Source organism: Pleurodeles waltl, chromosome 2_2 (assembly GCF_031143425.1).
Source record: "Pleurodeles waltl isolate 20211129_DDA chromosome 2_2, aPleWal1.hap1.20221129, whole genome shotgun sequence".
In the NCBI taxonomy this organism is placed as follows: domain Eukaryota; kingdom Metazoa; phylum Chordata; class Amphibia; order Caudata; family Salamandridae; genus Pleurodeles; species Pleurodeles waltl.
In genome coordinates, this window is record NC_090439.1 from 457,629,351 (window position 1) to 457,647,032 (window position 17,682).

The following is a 17,682-nucleotide window of genomic DNA, read 5'->3' on the forward strand; positions in this document are numbered from 1 at the left end:
CCTACACTGCAAGTGCTCCTTTGACCTGAGTCTGGAAGCGACAATGGCTCATGTGTCTGGGGAAAGGGCCCCTGCCTTCACTGTGGAGGAGTTGGAGAAACTGGTGGATGGGGTCCTCCCCCAGTACACGTTACTCTATGGTCCTCCAGACAAACAGGTGAGTACACTGTGAGCATGATGCATGGGCAATGCCTGTTTGGAGTGGTGTGGATGTAAGCCACATGTTGGGTGGTGGCCTGAGTGCTGCATGTGAGGTGGTCAGTGTATGTGCGTCAGGGCATGGCTGGGAACTGGTCGGCAATGGGTATGATTGTCTGGACGGGAGAATAATTCCCTTTTCTGCTGTCTTTTCCAGCACCCACCAGAAAAAGGGTTTTTGGCGTGCCATCGCCAAGGAGGTGCGGACCCTGGGGGTCTATCACAGGCGGAGTACCCACTGCCACAAAAGATGGGAGGACCTGCGCGGCTGGACCAAGAAGATGGCAGAGGCCCAGCTGGGGCTGGCCTCCCAACGTGGAAGGGGTACCTGTCGCACCATGACCCCCCTGATGTTCCACATCCTGGCGGAGGCCTATCCGGAGTTGGGTGGGCACTTGAGGGCATCACGGCAGCTACAAGGGGGTGAGTACAGTTTCAGAAAGCTGACTTGTGCGCTTTAGGAACTAGCAGGGTGGGGGATGTGGGCTGTGGGCGCCCCTAGGCCAGGGCGATCATGCAAGGGTAGGTCCCTTGTTTGCAGGCTCTAAAGCACCCCTACCCCAACGGTACAAGTGGGCAACTACTTCTGGGCAGGGCCCTCTGGGTGTCAGGTGTGCAGGTGCTGGCGGTGGGCATTGTACCCCATGGGCTGGTGACTGTCTTTGTAAATGGTTGGGCATGGCCTAGTGCATAGGGCAGCTCAGTGTGTGTTGCGTCCGCCAATGGTAGTGGTGTTGCTGACATTGACCATGTGTGTCCTCTGTCTTTCCCCCCCTTTTTGTTTTGTCACCCTATCCTTGTGTGCAATAGCATCATCTGGCAGAGGAGCAGAGGCACCGGCGACGGAGGGAGCTGCATCCCACATGGCCCATGAGGGTGAATCCACAGAGGGTGAAGGCACCAGTGGGACGGAGGGGCGAGGGGAGCTCCACGACGGGGACAGGAGGAGATACCAGTGACAGTGGCTCCTCCTCTGATGGAAGCTCCCTGGTGGTGGCAGACACCTCTGTGCCCACCCCAACAACAGGTACAGCCACCGCCCCCCCACCAGCACCGCCCTCCCAGCAGCCCCTCAGCATGTTTCCAGTGCCCGCTTACCCAGAAGAGTGGGCATCTCCTGCACCCCAGGCACCTCAGGCCCTGTCCCAGTCAGCCCTGCTGCCCTCAGTGAGGAGGCTATTGACCTCCTGAGATCCATCACTGTTGGGCAGTCAACCATTCTGAATGCCATCCAGGGTGTTGGGAGGCATTTGCAACAAACAAATGCATACCTGGAGGGCATTCATTCTAGCGTGGCAGCCCAGCAGAGAGCATTTCAGGCTCTGGCCTCAGCACTGATGGCAGCCATTGCCCCTGTGTCCAGCCTCCCCCTCCAACTTCCACTACCCATACCCAATCCCCTCAACCTCAGCCTATCCCAAGCATACCTTCAGACCAGCATGCACACACATCAACACACAAAAGTGACTCAGGAAAACATAAGCACCACACATCATCACACAGGCACTCACACTAGCACCATATCCATGCACACATACCAACATCCACTGCCTCCACTGTGTCCCCCTCCTCCTCATTCTCCACCTCCCTCCCAGTATCGTCTCCACTCACACCTGCATGCACTACATCATCAGCCACTGCCTCCATCACCAGCACGCCCATCACAACACACCACTCACGAGCAATCACCACCCCCACAACCATTCACACATCCCCTGTGTCCTCTCCCAGTGTGTCTGGGAGCCCTCCTCCCAAAGTACACAAATGCAGGCACACACCCACTCAACAGCCATCCACCTCACAACAGCCTCCATCCCATGCACCTTCACCCAAACTCAGCAGACGCACACCTCCTACAATCACTACCTCTTCCTCCACTCCCACACCCCCTCCATCTTCCCGTCCCAGTGTGTCCAAAAAACCTTTCCTAGCTAACATCAACTTCTTCCCTACACCCCCCGTCCTTCCCCTAGGGCCAGGATGTCTAGATCCCAGCCCAGCACCTCAGCCATCAAATCTGCGTCCGCTGTCGTCCCTGCAAGTCCGGGTGGATCGAAGGGGGCACCCGTCAGAGCTGTCAGTGTGCCACCTACAGATGTGAAGGACCACTCGATTCCGCCACCTGCCAAGATCAAGAAGGGGCCAGCATGCAGCATGGGAAAGTCGCAACGCCCACCCAGCAAGGCCTCATCCAAACACAAAGAGGACAGTGCCAAGGTCCCAGCAGTGACTACCAAGGTGGGGAAGGGACACAAGAGCAAGGCCAAGTCACCTCAGGGAACGAAGCCTCCTGGTGAGGGGCTGGTGGCCACCATTTCCCCAGACATGCCAGCGACCTGTACCAAGCTCACCACCACAGCAACGACCGTCACCCTCACCGCCGCTGCCACAACATCAGTCAGCAGTATCCTCACCAGTGATCAGCCGTCCGAGGCTGCTGGAGATGGTCTGGTGTCTCCCTCCACCACTACAGACACCTGCACCACGGCCAGCACCGGCAGTATCTCCGCAGCAGCCACCGCCACCTGCACCGCCATCTGCACCGACATGTGCCCAGCCGGTGCCACTACATCGGACGGCAGCAGAATCCCCAGTGGGCAGCCGTCCAAGGCTGCAGGTGACGTCCTGGACCCTGGACACACCACATGAGGCACCACCACCAGCACTGGCACTAGCAGAAGTTTGCAGCCTATGTTGCCGCAGGATGGAGTGTGGCTCTGCCTCCATGGAGTATCATGCTACCTGTTCCATGAACATTTCGGTCCGCAGACACCCAGGTGAGAGAATGTGAACTGCCACACCACCGGTGCAGCATCACTGGGCACAAATCCCCCTCTAGAACCAGTGGAGAAAGGCATCCACTCCCCGAATCCTTGGCAGGATGAAGCAGACTGGGCACAAAGCCCCCTCCTGAACCAGTGGAGAAAGGCATCCACTCACCCAATCCTTGACAGGATGAAGCAGACTGGGCACAAAGCACCCCCCAGAACCAGTGGAAAAAGGCATCTACTCACCCTATCCTTGGCAGGATGAAGCAGACTAGGCACAAAGCCCCCTACAGAACCAGTGGAGAAAGGCATCCACTCACCCAATCCTTGGCAGGATGAAGCAGACTGGGCACAAAGCCCCCTCCAGAACCAGTGGAGAAAGGCATCCACTCACCCTATCCTTGGCAGGATCAAGCAGACTGGACACAAAGCCCCCTCCAGAACCAGTAGAGAAAGGCATCCACTCACCCAATCCTTGGCAGGATGAAGCAGACTGGGCACAAAGCCCCCTCCAGAACCAGAGGAAGAAGCCATCCACTAGAGAGACTGTGGCTTTGGACTCCCTTAGGACCAAGCAGTGGGCAAATCACTCACTTGAGAGACTGTGGCCTTGAACTCCCCAGGACCAAGCAGTGGGCAGAGCACCCACTTGAGAGACTGTGGCCTTGTACTCCCCAGGACCAAGCAGTGGGCAAACCACCCACTTGAGAGACTGTGGCCTTGCAGTCCCCAGGACCAAGCAGTGGGCAGAACACCCACTTGAGAGACTGTGGCCCTGCGCTCCCCAGGACATTGCTGTGGGCATGTAACCCCCTCCAGGAGCAGTGGCGTTGTACCATCTTCCGGCTGAAGTGCCCCCCCCTCCCTCTGAGGTGCCTGTGTTTTTTTCAACCTGATGCAGTGTTCTTTTTGTTTTGAGGCAGGTGTTGTGTGGGCTTCGCCCATTATTTTTGGGACCACTGGTCCACTGACTTTACAAGGGACAGTGTATGGCCTGCTGTACATGATGTAAATATTTGTATCTACTAATTATGTTAAATTCTATTGCTATATCTAAATGTTTCAATATATCACTGGTTAAACTCATTTCCTTTTGTCCTTGCGTTATTCCAGGGGGTGACAGGGTGTAGCTGTAATGTTGTTGGATGTGTTAGTGTGTTTGGTGATGTGGGTGAGGGTCGGAGTGGGGGTGTTGCGTGCCGCGTGTTTGTGTAACTCTCTTTTTCCTCCCCCCGCCACTGTGTGTTAGGTGCAGTACTCACAGTCGTCATCGCCGCTGCCTTCTTTCTACTTCCTGGTGTATTGGTAGATACACCAACATGGGGAGGACAGTGAAGTTCGGGCTCCATGGCGTCCTGGTTCTTCGTGGAGTGTCGAAAGGTGAGTTGTTCCCCTTCGGTGTACTGTTTCAGACGTGCTTTTGATGTCGTTGGTACCGCCCCGGAAAAGCTGGTGGATTGGCCTGTCATAATACAGTGGGCTGTACATTGTCTTCCACCTGTCTGTTGGCGGTGACTGCCGCGGTGTTGGTTGCTACCGCCCTGGCGGTCGGAGTGTTAAAGTGGCTGTCTATGATGGCGTTTTCCGCCGTGGTCGTGATCCCATTTTTTTTTTTACCGCCGGCCTGTTGGTGGTATTACCATCGCTCTAACACCGACCACCAGGATTGTAATAAGGGCCTATATTTGAACCGCCAGGGCAAAGTGGGAGAAGCTTTTTAAAGGTAAGTGATCAGCACCACTTGCCAACCTTTTAACTACGCCTCTGTTTCTGGGCAGCACAGATACAGTTCTTTTTTAATTGACTTTTCTGAAATGTGTGAATGAGCTCATGTGAAGGAAACTAAGAAATTGGCAAAAGAGGTGTCAATCACATCAACTTATAAATCAAGTACATGAATGATTAGCAACAGCTATTGGGCATGTAGAAACTGCAAGGTCGTACACTGTTCATTAGATAGCACATCTAATTCTTTTTGTTTCTCTTTTTGGAATATATCTTTCCTAGTTAAGCAACCCTTGCTCTGTGCACCCATTAGATACACTTTGACAGTGGCATATTTGTGTGTCTCTCCAGTATGGGCACACTATGTGAAAGAGGTATGCACACAAATCTGAGCGTGATTGGGTGTTAACCTACTTCTTCAGGACGAACAAGCCCAAAACACCCTCGAGTCAGGCTCTGACACTGAGGCCCGTATTTATACTCCGTTTGCGCCGAATTAGCGTCGTTTTTTTCGACGCAAATTCGGCGCAAAACTAACGCCATATTTATACTTTGGCGTTAGACGCGTCTAGCGCCAAAGTATTGGCAAATAGCGTCATTTTTTTGCGTGAACGCCTTCCTTGCGTTAATGAGATGCAAGGAAGGCTTTCCCGTCTAAAAAAATGACGGCGGCGCAAATGCGTCGTATTTATACTCCCGGGCAAAAATCACGCCCGGGAGTTGGCGGGTCAAAAAACCCCGCATTTGCGCCACTATTTAACGCCTGGGTCAGGGTAGGCGTTAAGGGGCCTGTGGGCTCAAAATGAGCCCACAGGTGCCCTCCCCTGCCCCCAGGGACCCCCCCTGCCACCCCTGCCCACCCCAGGAGGACACCCAAGGATGGAGGGACCCACCCCAGGGACATTCAGGTAAGTTCAGGTAAGTATAATTTTTTATATTTTGTAATTTTTTTTGGGTGGCATAGGGGGGCCTTATTTGTTCCCCCCTACATGCCACTATGCCCAATGACCATGCCCAGGGGACACAAGTCCCCTGGGCATGGCCATTGGGCAAGGGGGCATGACTCCTGTCTTTACTAAGACAGGAGTCATGAAATGGCGTCTGGGCGTCGTAAAAAAATGGCGCAAATCGGGTTGAGGCGATTTTTTTGCCTCAACCTGACTTGCCCCATTTTAAGACGCCCTAACGTCATTTTTTCCCAACGCCGGCGCTGCCTGGTCTACGTGTTTTTTTTCCACGCACACCAGGCAGCGCCGGTCTGCTTGCGCCGGCTAACGCCATTCCATAAATACGGCGCCCGCATGGCGCTTCAGAATGGCGTTAGACGGCGCTAAATTTTTTGACGCTAAACTGCGTTAGCGCAGTTTAGCGTCAAAAAGTATAAATATGGGCCTGAATTTTCAGATTCTGAAATTATATCATACTGGGGAAATTTCCACACTAACATATGACATCTGCATGTATATAATTCTGCAATCCTTGATTCTGTGCATCAGACAATAAATGTAAGTGCGTAAAATGGTAATTTGATGCACAGTATAATGTCGATGTGCACAATGTTTTGTAAATCTATCTATCATTGAGTTCCACAGGAGCCAGTGTTAAAAGATGCTTCCACCAACCTTCATTAGAGTCATTAAACACATTTTACCATTCCCACTTTATCATTTTTCTTCAAAATGTTTTGTGTTAATCAGTTCATGATGTTGTGGTATTTTTCTGAAGATTGTTTGGACCATATATTCTTTATGTGTCTTTCGAGTGCTTATTTGAATTGTGTGCCTTGCACTCTGAGGTCCTCCCTCAAATGAATTCTTGAGCTCAGCCCATGATACTTTTATTGAGTCATTAGTTCACTAATGTGATTCCCAATCACCAGAATGACATGCTAGCTTAAGCATAGAACACTCAAACACCCTAGGATGGTCTACCAATCAGTCTATGAGGAAGGGACGCATACTTTCTTGCACACATATAACCCCCTTGCACCAGACATCCCAGATTTGCCTGAATAGTTCTGGTTATTTACCCTCTATACTGGCACATCTGACTGAATTTAGCATATATCCCGGCTTTCATAGGTGTTCGACAGAAAGACAGAGGTTGTACATCAGAACACCGAGAACGAAATATCATGTGATTAAAATATCGAGGCCTGAATACGGAGGACCATAATATCGAGAAGATAAGTGCCTTCAAGTAATTTTAGATTTACCATTCTTCACTCCATGTCTATCTATCTTGGTGATATACTGTATATATTGATAAAGTACATGTATGTCAAGTGAATAATAAAAATATAATTACCTATGTATATTTACCTTTACAGTATTTTGTATCTATATTTTGGCTCCCCAAACTTTTGCTTCACAATATTCTGGAGGAATACTGAAGGGGGCACGCTTTCCCATGTAGCAATGCAAGATTAGTTAACAGCTCTTCTCATTAGCCAATATAATTAACACAGATTATACAGTGTGTAAATGCTGCACCTAATTAATCTTACTGCCTCATTCTCTATGTTTTCTATGTTAATCAGCGCTGCTTATTAAATCATTCTGTGCTAAGTATGTGAACACAATTGTAGTCCCGCTTCTACTGTATATTTGTGGATAGTCCTGGTTTTTAGTTTAAAAATTGTGGTCTGCATAAACAGCACACATAGAGGAATATATCTTGGAAGCTAAGGGACATTTAGCAGTACCTGACATACATATATTTTGAACTACAGTCACAGAGTTTGTTGGGGTGAGGTGTCTATTAGAAAGCAATAATAAAATACTGTACCTGAAAAAATGTCATTTTTATAGAAAACATAGCAGCAAGCTGAAAGCACAGCAAGATTGTAACTCAGTGAAAGTTTACAATTGGGGCCTCGGCTCAGAATTAAAGATAGCCTTCCGGTCGTAATTGTGTTGACTAAACTCGTGACAATTGCAGGCTCTACTCATACATGTGGCACAAGTAATAACTGGTGGATGAATAAAGAATTTTGAAATGATAGAGAATTCAAATTAAAAAAAGACCTGCAGTTTTCATTGGCCAGTACATATTCATCAATCAGAAATAGATTTATAGAGGATAATATTTTTTTTCACTATGAATTGTTTACTAATCCTTTATAGCGCCGAGGTGCAACCCTTTATCAGAATAATACCTGCCTCTTTAACAGGCGGACAATGATTACCTTTTAAGATGACTTTTGCTAAAGGGGTCCTGGTTGCTAGGACACTAGGACACAAAAGAACCATGAAAAGGCTTCATGTGCACATATTATGCTCTTAAAGTTGTGGCATTGTAATACTAACCCACATACCCCTTGTATCAATATAAAATGTCTTGTGTGTCATGGCAAACCATGTTTCTACTCATTTAAGGTCTACACACAGATGCAAAAAAGTAGTTTTGGGCACATGTCTGTATGCAACTGAAAATCGTTCAACCATCAAACTTGTAATGTAATCATGGTCTACTTTGGCTTACACATGATTCAAATTTGTATGTCTCACTTTACAAATATATATCACAGATAACCATAGCGCTGCCGTATGAAGGCAGATAGTCTAAGGAATAGGTTGTTTGGCATGTTAATAGTCTGTCTTTGAAACATGGAATTCAAATATTTTCATATGTTTCAATGACCTACAATAAATTATTACTCTGTTAATGTATGTGTTTGCCTGTATTCAAGGAAATACAACCCAGGTCTTTTTCATATTGTCTCTGTTATCAAAAGACATATAGCACTATGGGGGTCATTATGATCCCGGCGGTCGGTGGTAATATGGAGGAAAGTACTGCCAACAGGCTGGAGTTCTTTTCTCCATATTATGACATTGGCGGTTTGGCAAAAGCCAAACCGCCAATGTACCACACTGACCGCCATGGCAGTAACAGCCGCTGTGCTGGAGACATCAATCTCCAACCCGGCGGCCGTCACTTGACCGCCTGCGGGATTATGATCCCACCTACCGCCATGGTTTTCGCGGCTTCCGTACCACCACAAAAACCATGGCGATAGGCACTATCAGTGACAGGGAATCCCTTCCCTGTCACTGATAGATGTCTTCCCCACCCTCCTTCCCCTCCACAGGTTCCCCCACCCCCCTTCCTCTTCAGAACCCCCTTCATACACGCCCCTCCCTTCACACATGCACACAGGCATACACACACCCATTCCCACATTCATCCATGCATGCATACATCCATTCACACACACATCCACACACACTTACATACATACACGCAGACACGGATTCACACAACTCAACATACACACACTCATACCCCCAAACATGCACACATATACAACACGCAACACACACCCGCACAGACATACACACACACACACAACACCTCTGTCAGAGCACCCACTTACCTGTGTCCAGGGGGTCCTCCGGCAGGAGATGGGACAGGGCGATGCTGCCAGCAGCAGCGTCCGCCAGCAGAACACCACTAGGCCATATTAATTCTCATAATACGGCCGGCAGCAGCGCCACCTTACCGCCATCCGCCTGCATAGCCACAGCCGGATTTCCAGTATCCTTCTGGCGGAAATCCTGCTGTTGTCATAATATGGCAGACGGCTGGTAGCCACGGCAATGGGCTTTTGGCAGCTGTTGCCGCAGCGGTAGGCAGTTTTTACCGCGAATGTTATAATGAGGGCCTATGTCACATATGCCAAATATACATGACATGACACTAAGTGAAATCTGGCTCAAACCCTGGAATAATATGTCTTCAGTTTGTATAGATGGTCAGCATATTCTATGTCCATTCTGACATACAACTATTGTAGCTCAACATATGTCGAGTGTACACTGTAAAACTGTATTCCTTGCAGGCATTTGTGGCAAACTTCCCTTATTCCCAACCATACTCCTACTAACATTCCAAACAGTAAGAGAAAGTCTAATATTTGTTGTATACTGTTTCCAATTCTATCCATCATTCAGCATGCATATGTAAAGCTTAAGCTACTCGTAATATATATTAATACGTTTTTCATCAGGTGACCAAGACTGTGGCCTATAGCCATGGTTAATGACCCAGTTTTCAACAACCGTGACTGAGGGACAGAAGAAATTCAACAATGCATTAAGAAGAACCCGCAATGTAGTGGAAGAACATTTTAGCGTCTTCACATCTTGTTTCAGATGGTTTGGACCACCTCTAGTGGTGTGTAAGATGATATTGGTATGTGCAATTCTGCACAATATATGTGTCAAACATATCTACAATGTCAAATACTAACTGAGGAGGAAGATGAAGTTTTGAATGAAGAAATTGTGCACTCACAGCAAGGCTGCAAAAGAATAATTGGTTTGGTTCAAAAAGGTTTTTCTTAAATCAATAACATTTCTAAGAGCACTTCTCATGACTGTGTGTGTGTTCAGGTAATAAACATGTCTGGTTTTCAAAAGAATTTTGCAGTTATGTTGTTTTTTTGCCAATTAAAAGAATGAAAAGTTCACAATATGTGCAACACCTTAACGGTTATCCATATATCCATTAATTAAATAATAGGTATACCAAATGTTTGAGGTGCTGTTCATTTGCAAAGTCACACACATCTGAGATTAGAGCAATACATATATTTGAAATCTGTGGATGTAGGAAGATTGCACAGTACAGTCATCTAAGATATATCAATATAGCTATATATAAACCTCATCACACCTTCTAATGTAATCAGAGTATTTTTGCAGATGTTTTCTCGCAATGTCATAATCTAAAAAGGGATTCAGTAATACTAGGTCATCCTCCATGAGTCATGCTGAATGTGTAAAACGCTAACAATGCAGAAAAAATGATGTGTGTTGGTGTATTTAAAGAGTCCCAATAACACTTCTCAACAAACGTTCTGTGTTTCCAAAAATGTGATAGGTATAAAGAGCCTTCTTACTCTCATCAACAAAATAACATATTTAAAGTATGTAGTATCAGCCATGGATTCATATGGGCATGTAACAATGTAATAATTACCAGAGTCTTTAACTTAAGTAAGGGAATACATTAAAAAGTACATAAATATTTATATGTATTAAGCCTTGCTAACCCACTTTGTGTGGCTATGAGTGTTGTTCAGTAAAAAATAATGTTGCACAATGCATGTAGCTTTTGTGGGCTACCTTGCATTGTGAAGGACTTCCATGGTAGGATTATGGGAATACCTATGCATATCTATGTGTGCACATTTTTCCAGTCACATAGCATCGACTGTAATAGATTTCACCATCATGAAGGAGGTCTGCTGTGTTTGAGGAGCTGGTGATATGTTAAACAAGAGTGTCAACAAACAATCTTTACTCCCTTTAGTGTAGGTGTCAGCCATTGGTAGACACTGGAGAGGGTTGAAAAGGTTCCACCAGTGCTTCCACTTGAGGATTCCTTTTTTTTTTTTTTTTTACAAAGGGCATGAGAGAGGAGGAATCACTTCCACGTCAGGCCTCACCCCACTTTCACCAATCTGTGATGTTAGCATACCCAGAGGCATGCTGACCTAACAGATTCTACACCGAAGCATCGAAAGCAGCAGTATGAGTGCTCTCTCCTGCTTCAGTAGGAAAAATGCCTAAAATGGCCTCCCCACGTTTCAGGGAGGCCTCACTGGAAAGAGGAGAGTCTTACTTTTCCAGTGAGGCCTCCCTAAAACAGTTTCCTAGCTGTGGATCGCGGTTGTGGATCCACAGCCAGGAAACCCACTAGGCCACAGGGGATATTTGTTAGGGGATCGTGGCAACAGGCTGACCCCCAAATCTCACCAGGGGAAAGTAAAAAAAAAAAATTAACAAATTGCCATGGTGTCGGTCCTTCTTGCATATGGGCAGGCCCTCCAAATTTTTTTTGTCACTGTGTTTTCTCTGTGGGTCGATCACAGGAGAATCACGCATTTCTGAATAAAGTAAAGCAATGTAGGTGGGGGGTCGACTCTTAGCACATGGGTCGATTCGCTCTAAAGATTATGCAGCAGATCGTAGATGTATGCAGCATATGCAGTTATTTGGCATGACGTAAAGAGATTAATGTGTTTGCATGCAATGTGAAGGCCTGAGCAAAGGATGAACAGTCATCTTTCTGTTGCTTATTTCTGCACTTGGTTGCTAAACTGGTGGTAATTAGTTGAAATGTTTGACCAGACAGTATTACCATGTTTGAAAGCATAGCATTTTAAAGTCACACTATCAAAAAAAGACAGCATTATGCCACATAATTTGCCTTTTCTTTCTGCATAATTTAGTCAGCTCTGTTGCATAATTTGGTGCTCTCCTGCTGCAAACCTCCGTTAGCTGAGATGATAGCACTGTGAGTTTTGACAATGAGCATGCCTGCATACAAAGTTGCAGTGGCTGTTATTTACTATGTGCTTTTTGAGATCAAAGGTCATTTTGTAGCTTCAGGAAATTACTTTTAAACTGGCAATCCCTGTGCAGCACCACCAACAGTAAAGTTTTGCATGAGCCATGACAAAAGTGTGCTGTGGTATTGGGTGTTTGGTAAGGCAAAGTAGTACTGTGTCTTTTTTGTCTGTTTTAGTGTCTTTAGAGAACCTGTAGATTCACCAAAAAAAGAGAAGTCGTTTTTTGTTGATTTACTGTTACACACATCTCAGAGATGCACACAGCCACTGACTGATTTAGAATAATACTTCTGCTTTTTACATAAAGCAGTGTTTTAGATGGAAGATTTTAGCCATTCAGCAGACATGGTATCTCATTGGATGACTGCTGCCCAAGCCTTAACTTGGGATATGGACACAGCTCTGAGGAAGGATCAGAGATGGAAACAGCGTATATTGAGACAGCATCTGAGGGAGAGGAAAATGGAGCAGAATCTGGCAGCAATTTTTCTGTCAACAGAGTTCCAACTGATGACTCATCTTCCAGCGATTCTGGTAGACATGATGATGGCAATGATGCTGTCCCAATGCAAGCACAGTATGTGAAGCAGAGTGTCCGTAGCAGGGTAGAACAACCCAGAGAGCAGGCATGTGCAGCAGCAAGCACAGACAGCAAGCTCTATTAGCATCCATCCAATTTACTTCAGTCCCAAATTCTGTAGTTCACTGGCATCACTGGATGCAAAGTCGCCACAGCCAATTTTTGCCGATTGACCACATCCATCTCATTTTGAATGTTGATGTAATTGAGCAAATGGTGCAGCAAACAATTTCGCAACTGTCTAACTAACCAAGCGGACTGATATACATTGTAGACTCTGGTGGTCATTACAACCCTGGCGGTCGGTGTTAAAGCGGCGGTAAAACCACCAAAAGGCCGGCGGTGAAAAAAAATGAATTACGACTGTGGCGGAAACACCCAACATAGACAGCCACTTTAACACTCCGACCGCCACGGCGGTACAAACAAACACTGCAGTGGTAACCGCCAACAGACAGGCGGAAGACAATGTACCACCCACAGAATTACAAGCCACCAATCTGCCACCTTTTCCGGGGTGGATTCACTGCGAACAAAAACATGTCAGAAACAGGACTTCAAAGGGAAAACGCTCACCTCTACACACCCCACTAGGAACCAGGACGCCATGGAACCGGAACTTCAGATACTCCCAGCCTTTATCTTCCTGCTCCTCTACCAGGAGCACGAACGCTGGCGGAGAAGACCACAGTGAGTACTGCACCTACGACACAGGGTAGGGAAAAAACAGTGACACACACACGCAATACGCAACACCCCCACCCCCACCCTCACTCACGACAACACACACACCAATACATATTGATACATCACAGTTACACCCCCCAACCCCTCCTGGAAGAATGCAAGGACAAAAGGAAATGAGTTGAATGATTGTAATATATTAAAATACAGTAATCAAAAATATTTACATATATACACATTTACACTATGAACAATTATATACACCAAGAACACAAGTCCAAGGGATTCCACCATCATAGTCCGTGGACCACTGGGCCTAAAAGGCATGGGCGAGGCCCACACTCAATACCCGAACAAGATGGAGAGAACACTGCAGAGGCATCAGATAGAAATAAAACAGGCAGCTCAGGGGGAAAGGAAGGGGGGGCACCTCAGCCGGATGAGTGCACCACGCCAGCTGCACGAGGGGGCTCTATGCCCATTGATGTATCCTGGGGAGTGCAAAGCCACAGTCTCTCAAGTCGATAACAGTGGGTGGGTTGCCCACTGTTCAATCCTGGGGAGTGCAAAGCCACAGTCTCTCAAGTCGATAACAGTGGGTGGGTTGCCCACTGTTCAATCTTGGGGAGTGCAAAGCCACAGTCTCTCAAGTCATTAACAGTGGGTGGGTTGCCCACTGTTCAATCCTGGGGAGTGCAAAGCCACAGTCTCTCAAGTCTCTACAGTGGGTGGGTTGCCCACTGTTCAATCCTGGGGAGTGCAAAGCCACAGTCCCTCAAGTGGATAACAGTCTCCACTGGTTCTGGAGGGGGCTTGGTGCCCGGAGTGCTTCATCCTGCCAAGGACTGACGTAGTGGATGTAACTCTCCACTGGTTCTGGAGGGGGCTTGGTGCCCAGAGTGCTTCATCCTGCCAAGGACAGAGGTAGTGGATGCAACTCTCCCCTGGTTCTGGAGGGGGATTGGTGTCCAAAGTGCTTCAGCCTGCCCGTGGCGGCCTCAGTAGCGTAGTAATCATTGGCGCTCACTGTCCTGCGGGGCTTCTGGCAGTCTTGTCCTGGGCAGCGGGGCTGCTGGCGGTCTTGTCTTGGGCAGCGGGGCTGCTGGCGGTCTTGTCCTGGGCAGCGGGCTGCTGCTGGCGGTCTTGTCTTGGGCAGCGGGGCTGCTGGCGGTCTTTTCCTGGGCAGCGGGGCTTCTGCTGGCGGTCTTGTCTTAGGCAGCGGGGCTGCTGGCGGTCTTGTCCTGGGCAGTGGGGCTGCTGCTGGCGGTCTTGTCCTGGGCAGCGGGGCTGCTGCTGGCGGTCCTGTCTTGGGCAGCGGGCTGCTGGCGGTCTTGTCCTGGGCAGCAGGGCTGCTGCTGGCGGTCTTGTCCGCCGTGCTGATCTTCCCAGACTTGCCGGTTTTAATGTGCCCCTTCCCCAGCTTGGATGGTGTCGCAGCTATCTCCACACTCCCAAAGGTACCCCCGGGAGCGGCTTTGGTGGCTGATTTCTTTCCCCTCTCCTGCCGGGCACTGGCCGTCTTTTTATGCTTGACAGGTGGGGGACTGTCCGTACTCTGGCTCCTTGCCACACTGGCTGCCCTGCTGCCTGGTGCACTCCATAATCCAGTGACTATTGGCACCACTGGTCCTGCCCATGTTGTGGCTGAGGTGCTAGGTTGGGACCTGGAGAGTCGGGCCCTAGGAGACTGAACGGGTGGGGGAGGTGAGGGAAAGAGGTCAAGGTTGGCCAGGAAAAGTTTATTCGGAACACTGGGACGGGTAGCTGGAGGGGGTTTGGGAGTGGAGGAAGAGGTAGTGGTTGTAGGAGGTGTACGTTTGCTGACTTTGGGTGAAGGTGCATGGGCTGGAGGCTGTCGTGAAGTGGATGGCTGTTTGGTGGGTGTGTGGCTGCGTTTGTGTACCTTGGGAGGTGGCCTCACAGACACACTGGTAGAGGACACAGGGGACGTGTGAATGGTAGTGGGGGTGGTGACTGCACGTGAGCGGGGTATGGTGGAGGGTGTGCTGGTGATGGACGTAGTGTCTGAGGATGTAGTGCATGCAGGTGTGAGTTGAGACGAGACAGGGAGGGAGGAGGGAGACGAGGAGGAGGGGGACACAGTGGAGGCAATGGATGTTGGTGTGTCTGCATGGGTCTGATGTTGAGGTGTGTGCATGCTGGTCTGATGGAGTGCTTGGGATAGGCTGAGGTACAGGGGTGTGGGTCTGGGTGGAGGAAGTTGGAGGGGGGAGGCTAGAGACAGGGACAATGGCTGCCATCAGTGCTGAGGCCAGAGTCTGATATGCTCGCTGAAGGGCTGCCTGACCAGAGTGAATGCCCTCCAGGTATGTATTGGTTTGTTGCAACTGCCTCTCTACACCCTGGATGACATTCAAAATGGTAGACTGCCCAACAGTGAGGGACCTGAGGAGGTCAATGGCCTCCTCACTGAGGGCAGCAGGGGTGACTGGGGCAGGGCCTGAGGTGCTTGGGGGGAAGGTGATGCCCACCCTCCTGGGTGAGTGGGCTCGGGCAAAAGCTGAGGGGCTGCTGGGAGGGCGGTGCTGGTAGGGGGGTGGCGGCTGTACCTGTAGATGCAGGGGGCACAGATGGGCCCGCCACCACAAGGGAGCTCCCATCAGAGGAGGAGTCCGTATCGCTGGTGTCAGCTCCTGTCCCCGCCGTGGAGCTCCCCTCACCCTCCGTCCCTCTGGTGAATTTAGACTCCGTAGTTTCGCCCTTCAGGGCCATGTAGGATTCAGCTCCCTCCTGCTCCGGTGCCATTGCTCCTCCACCTGATGAAGCTAATGCAAACAAGAACAGGGAGACCACAAAAAGGGGGGGGAGACAGAAGAAAGACATGTTGAGTGCATGCAATACCGCTACAGTTGGCAGACACTACAGACACAGAAGCCCCCTGCACTACGCCACACACTTGGGGCCATATTTATACTTTTTGACGCAAAACTGCGCCAACGCAGTTTTGCGTCAAAAAAATTAGCGCCGGCTAACGCCATTCTGAAGCGCCATGCTGGCGCCGTATTTATTGAATGACGTTAGCCGGCGTTAGCCGCCGGCGCTGTCTGGTGTGCATTAAAAAAAACGACGTACACCAGGCAGCGCCGGCGTAGGGGGAAAATGGCGTATGGGCGTCCACAAATGGTGCAAGTCAGGCTGAGGCAAAAAAATCGCCTCAACCCGATTTGCGCCATTTTTTTTCTCACTCCCAACCCCCATTGAAATGACTCCTGTCTTAGCAAAGACAGGAGTCATGCCCCCTTGCCCAATGGCCATGCCCAGGGGACTTCTGTCCCCTGGGCATGGTCATTGGGCTTAGTGGCATGTAGGGGGGCACAAATCAGGCCCCCCTATGCCACAATTTTTTTTAAAAAAAAATACTTACCTGAACTTACCTTAATGTCCCTGGGGTGGGTCCCTCCATCCTTGGGTGTCCTCCTGGGGTGGGCAAGGGTGGCAGGGGGTGTCCCTGGGGGCAGGGGAGGGCACCTCTGGGCTCATTCTGAGCCCACAGGTCCCTTAACGCCTGCCCTGACCCAGGCATTAAAATCCGGCGCTAATGCGGGTTTTTTAGACCCGCCCACTCCCGGGCGTCATTTTTGCCCGGGAGTATAAATACGACGCATATGCATCGGAGTCATTTTTTAAGACGGGAACGCCTACCTTGCATATCATTAACGCAAGGAAGGTGTTCACGCCAAAAAATGACTCTAACTCCATGAACTTTGGCGCTAGACGCGTCTAACGCCAAAGTATAAATATGGAGTTAGTTTTGCGTCGAATTTGCGTCGAAAAAAACAACACAAATTTGGCGCAAACGGAGTATAAATATGCCCCTTGGTGTCCACTATTCAATCCCAGGGACATGGGTTACAAGGCTATGGCCGATTTCTGCTCACATGGATGTCACAGGAGCCTGACTAGGTCTAGTTGGCACTGTACACAGGTGGGGTGGGGTGCCACAGGGCCTGTCTTAAGTAGGGTCCTTGCCTACTAAACTCGTCCTAGCCTAGGGGAACCCACAGCCCACCTCCCCCACCCAGACCCCTACAATGCGCGCTGAATCAGCAGAATGAGAGTGTACTCACCCCCTTGTTGCTGCTGTGATGCCTTCAAGCGCCCATCCAACTCTGGGTACGCCACCGCCAGGATCCTGAATATCAGGGGGGTCATGGTGAGACGGGCACCCCTCCCACGTTGGGAGGCCTTCCCCAGCTGGGCCTCCGCCGTCTTCTTGCTCCAGCGGTGAATGTCCTCCCATCTTTTCCGGCAGTGGGTGCTCCGTCTGTGGTAGACCCCCAGGGTCCAGACTTCCTTGGCGATGGCACGCCAAATGTCCTTCTTCTGGTGGGTGCTGACCTACAGGA